The 6,422-nt window shown below is 34.0% G+C and overlaps 1 long non-coding RNA gene across 1 annotated transcript; it reads right to left on the reverse strand.

Annotated features, from left to right (window-relative positions):
* Positions 1-4,602: 4,602 nt before the first annotated feature.
* Positions 4,603-6,422, reverse strand: LOC149425350 (uncharacterized). The gene is made up of 2 exons (XR_016305677.1): positions 6,270-6,422; positions 4,603-6,161 (listed from the first exon to the last, which is right to left on the reverse strand). It is a non-coding gene; the product is annotated as an uncharacterized LOC149425350 (long non-coding RNA).

The raw sequence follows: 6,422 nt of genomic DNA on the forward strand, positions 1-6,422 counted from the left end.
CTCACTTTTATCAATAATTTTTATGGCTTAACATTTTTTGTATTATTACATTTTAAATTTGTGAACGAAAATCTCTTTTTCTTTGTGGACAGAAATTTGTACCATATCAATAATTTTAACACAACTTACGATGTATCACATTACCAATCCATTTCCAATTTTTATATCCACGTTTACTCAATACTATTTTTTTTTAACTAGATTATTTTTTAACGTATGGTTTAAAAGTTATATTAGATTTAGTACACAACTGCAAATAAATAAATCTCATTAATCATTCAAACACTTCTATCAAGTAGTTAGATAAAATAAATAACAAAAATCACCATACTCGTACATATCTTATAATAATACTTCGATCATTTTTATGATGACATTTTTCTGAAGTAATCACTTCAAAGCCAGCTTACAATTTTTTTACTTTATTTTATTTTTTATTGTCATCAAGTTTAATTTGTTGAAAGTTTTTCTTTTTTTATATTCAATTATATTGTTATTCAATGTATATATACAGGGTGTCCGGAAACTCGTAGTACAAGCGGGAAACTGGTGAATCTACATCACATTTGGAGTCGATTTTGTAGTATATATTTTTTTTTATTTGAGCTTTCGTTATCGAGTAAATCGAGTTTGAAGTTGATTTTTTTTATTTTTTTTTTTTAATCAAATTCTTATAAATTATTACTGAAGATCAAAGTACCCAACTAATTAAAACTATTTGAAAGTAAAACAAATGAAGAAACTCGGATTTGAAGCATTATTTTGAAATCACCCTTCATTTAACCCGGTGTAATCATAAAATATTTCTGCTCTGCAGGGTTAAAACATCTGTTATTCAACCCTAAACACCAGAAAAAACTTTAACCCTAAAATAGCCGAAAAATATTTTTTTTTGGTTTTTTTTTTTTTTTGAAAATGCTCAAATCAAAAAACTTTATGTTTTTTTGGGTTCCCCATGTGGTGTAGATTCTCCAGTTTCCCGCTTGTACTACGAGTTTCCGGACACCGTGTATATATATATATTTTTTTTTATTATTGTACAACAGACTAATTCAATTACAGTACAATCTTCTCATTCTGACACTCTTAGGAAGGGTTGTTTCACAGAATTTGAACAATTCATCAAATTTTGTGAAACAACTAATAACAGAATTTGAATAAAACCCTCACAGAACTTGAAAATCAACTCGAAGATGAACTGTTCAAATTCTGTGAAACAACCCGAGCTTAACATCTGGGAAGACAATTATATAAAAAAGAGAGTAATTTATTATTTTTTAAATGAAACAAACACTTTGTATTTAACCATATTGATATGGGATATAATATTGTTTTTATAAACAAGTTCTGTGGTGTAATTATTACTATTCATGACAGCTGTTTCGCCTTCTGAAGGCATTATCAAACTGTCACAGTTTGATTGCACAGCAGAACTCGTTTATAAATAAACTGTTTTTTTTTAATAAATTAAATACTAATATTATTGAAATACTACTAAGCTAGAAATATATAAATATATTTCGCTACTAACTTACAGTTTAAAACAAAGCTTTACAAAACATACGAAAACTGGCATGTATTTGAATATTTACACATGTATATAGTAGATTTGTGATAACATAATATTCATTTAAGCGCAAAAATTTTTATTTTTAAGGGAGTATTGCTAACTATCCATACCTTCATTTGTGCAAAGTCAATTCATAAATTTTATTTTGATTTTGATTTAAATGCTTTAATTAAAAATTATGTTAGTTTCGCAAGGCTATTTTTGTTTCATTTTTCCTTTTCTTGAAATCGGCTATTAGCATTATCATTTTTATTCTTCCTATCTTTGGATTCAACTGTGGAAATAATATCGACCCCGGAAAGGTAAAAGGGCGTAAGCGACAAGTTTAGTCAAAAATAAGTTAAAAATTCAGATTTTATTAGACGAAAATTCTAATCAAAACTGAATGATTAACTCATTTTTTACTAAATTGTCGCTTACGTCCTTTTGCCTTTCCGGCGTTGATATATTGTATTTTTTAGGTCTTACTATGAATCCTATAGTGCAATTGTACCACCACAGCGCAGAATGATGGGGAGCGTTTTTAGAAAGGGGAGTACCAGCTCTGAGTCTCGTACCAAATCAGACAGATCCAACCTTGAAACCGTGCAAGATGTATATTTCTTTTAGAATCTAAAAGAGAATTTCTATTGCCTGTTCTAGGACTTTGTGATAAAAATTGATGAATGGCATGAAAACAGATTTTTTACTTTGCCTGATTAATTTAGATTTACATTTAAAATACTTCATTGAAGACCACATTTCGGGTAAAAGGACGTACATCTCCCAGTAGCTTTCCTTGCTGTGGGTTTATATTGCTTGATCGTGGCAATGCAACATAGTTTTGGCGATGTGAAAAAACCTCAGTCTGCAGGTCAATGCTCAAACATTTGCTTTACAACTTGCAAATGCGGGAATGGTGAGAAATTGTCACTTTAATGAAAATGACAATGACATATCAGTCGAAACCAAATTTAATTGTGGGATGAAAACAATGTCGCCGCGAAATTATGCCCCTGTGATGAACTTCCGATGAAGATCTCTCAAGATCTGTTGAGTGCCATCGCACACCCCCTTCTTTGGATTCAGATTGCTGATAGACAGCTGAGCGTATCGTGGCATGCCTGGTGCATGTTTATTGTTTAGAAACTCAATCGGATAGTTCAGAGTACTACTCGAGTCATCTGGAGTCCGCACAATAAGTTTCTTCGTTTTCTGGCATCATAAATGACAGAAAACATACTTCATTTGTGAAGAGTAAGAAATTCCGGTATTATTTAAATGCCAAACAATACCCAGGAGTTTCGTTAATCGTTAATACTACTATCCAGGAGGATTAATAATGTTTGAGGAAATCAATGTTTTGGAATGCAATATTCCTAATAATGTTTTGACCGACAAAGGGTATCTGATTTTCATTTTATTTAACTTAATTGTAGAAAATAATCTCTCTCCTGTTACAGTTTGCGAGAGTGCGGCAAACACAAAATTGTTAAAATAAAATTTGAAAGGCGAGTAGATTTGAGTGTGTCATCACCCAATTTAGTTAATTAAGTCAATTTATTGTAGTATCAAATGGTAAATATCGAAGCAACTATCGCCACTCTTTGTCAAGGTAATTTAAATCTTTCTCTAAAAAATAACTTTATTTATAAAAAAAAAAAAAAAACTATTTTTTTTTTTATATTTACTCCACACAGGAGGCCTGAAGAAAATAATTTCCCTCAGGGCCTATGTCATCTTTGGGGATGCTGTGTGGAGGGTCTTTTTGTGGAAAAGACCCTCCACATTGAAGTGATCGACCTGCATTTAACGGTCTGATCTAGTTATGACTTGACATTAACCGGTCCTAATTCTAATACAAATTACACTTTATTTCAACTAAATTAGGTACTACAAGAAACAACGATTTACGTCGGGAAAGATGGTTAGCGTTGACAACTAATTAACGATGGTTGCGATTGCTCCGGCCCCGAGCATGAAGATTTATACTCTCCTCTGAACTGGGCATGAGTTCCGGGGGACCCTCAGGCCGGTGGCCCTGGGCTCGTGCCCATAGGGTAAAGACGGAACTACAAGGGGGCCCAGTCAGCATTTGCTGAAATGATTACCGTTAAATCCGCCCCTGTTGAAACCACGATTGAAATACGAAATACGAGTGAAGTCATTAGTCTTCGCAACGATTAATTTTTTTAGGCTTTAGTTAGTAAAAAATAAAAAGAAATCGGGGAGTACTTGCGAACTTTTTAAGTTCATGAATGGTTTGTTTATGGGTTCATGCTTTGTGCAAAAAAATTGTCGATGGTATTAAGACTATAGGCTCGTTCGCATTGGTCGAGTAGTTTAGTCAAGTAGCTCGCTACTCGCCATTTGACTGACCAAAAAGCGTTCGCATTGGTCGAGTAGATTTCACGAGTGAAGTGTCAAATTGTAAGATGAACGGGCTGCAACGCAACAAAGTAAATAGGCTAATTAAGCTGATTGTAATGGATATTTTAGAAGAGGTGGAGGAAGAAATTAGTGAGACGAAAGTGAAAAAACTATGGATACGAAAATGGATTAATAGAAGAGATGCATTAGGAGCTACAAATTCTCTTCTGAAGGAAATGGCATATGAAGATCCGAAAGAATACTTCGCGACTTTGACTGAAAGCTGTTTTAATTTCCTTCTAATGAAAGTGCAGTCACAAATTCAACGCACGGATACCCTTTTCAGAAGTGCAATTCCCGCAAAAACCAAATTACAGGCAGTTCTCTACTTTTTTGCTACAGGATGTAGTTTAAGGACAATCACACATCTCTTTCGACTTGGAAAATCAACTGTTTCGGAATTCATTATAGAAGTTTGTGAAGCTATCTATGAATCATTAAAGGAATTTATCAAGGTAAGATTAAGAGCTGTTTCACACAGCTACAAATATAGTAGATGGCTTATTTCAGCATATCATTCGCCATAAATTCCCAATGGAACTACCACTGAAATAGCCACTAAAATAGGCCATCCCGCTATAATTATAGCTGTATCTAAAACGGTTCTAAATAAATTATAAATATAATTTGAGAAACATTTATTAATTTTCACATGGTTTAAATATTAAAATTTACATTAAAGTTATTCGATGTCATGGTTTTCATGTGTTTCAATTTCATATGTGTCTTCTGGGGGCTCATCTAAATAAATTACATCATCATAATACGAAGTATTACTACATGGAGAGTCTTGCGAATCATTTGATACTGGTGTGACTATCCTGGTGAATCTATTTTGCTCAGTTGAATTTTGAAGGTGTTGGCGTCGAATTCTGTTCATGTACAGTTGAATATATTCCTGGGTTTCAAGTGCCAATAGCAAGGGCAAAGATTTCAGTTGTAAGCCGACGTGTCTGCCGAAGACCTCAAACTCGTCTTCTTCTGTAGAGTTGGCAACCTCAGTTATCTCCTTTAGTTGACTCACCATACTCGAAAGTTGGGAAAGCCGCTTTTTTTTTGTAGGGGGTTTAGATACGGGTTCACGAAAAGAATTCATAGTAATTCTGCTTTCCTCAGTATCTGTATCCGTGTGTATAATGTCTTCCTGAAAATAAAGTAGAATGTTGTTTATATCGAATGTATACATTATTATAAATCTTTTTTCAGGTTCCCGCCACCACAGACTGGAATATCATTGAGAACGGATTTCGAAAAGAATGGAACTTTCCTGGATGCTGTGGAGCAATCGACGGCAAACATGTCGTCATTAAAGCACCTCCTGAATCAGGAAGTTTATACTACAATTATAAAGAGACAAACAGCATTGTCTTAATGGCAGTTGTAGATCATAAATATTGCTTCAGTTATATAGACATTGGATGTAATGGGCGGGTTTCTGATGGAGGCGTATTTCGAAACTGTAGTTTGTATCAAGCATTAGAAAACGGTATTCTGCCAGAAGGGCATGTACTAGTTGGAGATAATGCATTTCCCTTGAAAGAATACCTTTTAAAACCTTTCCCAGGAAATCGATTAACATCAAAGCAAAAAAATTTTAATTATCGATTGTCTCGGGCCAGAAGAATAGTTGAAAATGCTTTCGGTATACTAGCTGCCAGATTCAGAGTGTTTGAGAAACCGATGCCCTACAGTCCTGAGAAGGTTGTTTGCATTGTAAAGGCGTGTTGCGCTTTACATAATTGGCTCAGAGAGACAAAATTACAGAACAAGCAGTTGGAATATACAGTAGACAAAGACAATTTTGATTCAGGAACTGTTATCCCTGGTAATTGGAGGGTGGAGCCAGAGCCTCAAGGATTGGAACCACTACCAAGTTGTCTGTCCAATCGTTCATCCCGAAGGTCTACAGATCTTCGAGAAAGATATGCAGATTACTTTGTGAACGATGGATCGGTACCTTGGCAGACAAGAATGGTACATTAAAAACTGATGTATAAACGATAGAATAGAATTGAAATGTACTTGCCAAGTTGCTTTCACTTTCTGTTAACATTGTATTAATGTTTCTGAGGGATCCATCTAATAGATTGAACCATTTGACTGATGGTGAATATACTGCGTCAGTTCCGGCACCGGAGGGTTTTGACTCCTTTATTTTTTTAACTCCTGTGAGTAGGTAGATCTGAAAAGAAATTATTAATGATTAATGACTCTGCTACTACTTTAAAAAAAATTTATAATAATACAGGCACTTGTAATATACCATATAAATAAAAAAAACTTCACTAACCTGATGCTTTTAATTTTCGCTCTTATCTCCCTATCACCAAATCCAGGAATATTCATCCCTTTTTCTAATTCAGCGTATGCTGATTCCCTGATTTGTTTGATCTTATATCGGGGCGACTTTATATTCCACAAGCATTCGTGTTGTAAATACAAC

This window comes from Hesperophylax consimilis, chromosome 3 (genome assembly GCF_061612785.1).
Source record: "Hesperophylax consimilis isolate HC1 chromosome 3, BYU_Hcon_1.0, whole genome shotgun sequence".
Lineage (NCBI taxonomy): Eukaryota > Metazoa > Arthropoda > Insecta > Trichoptera > Limnephilidae > Hesperophylax > Hesperophylax consimilis.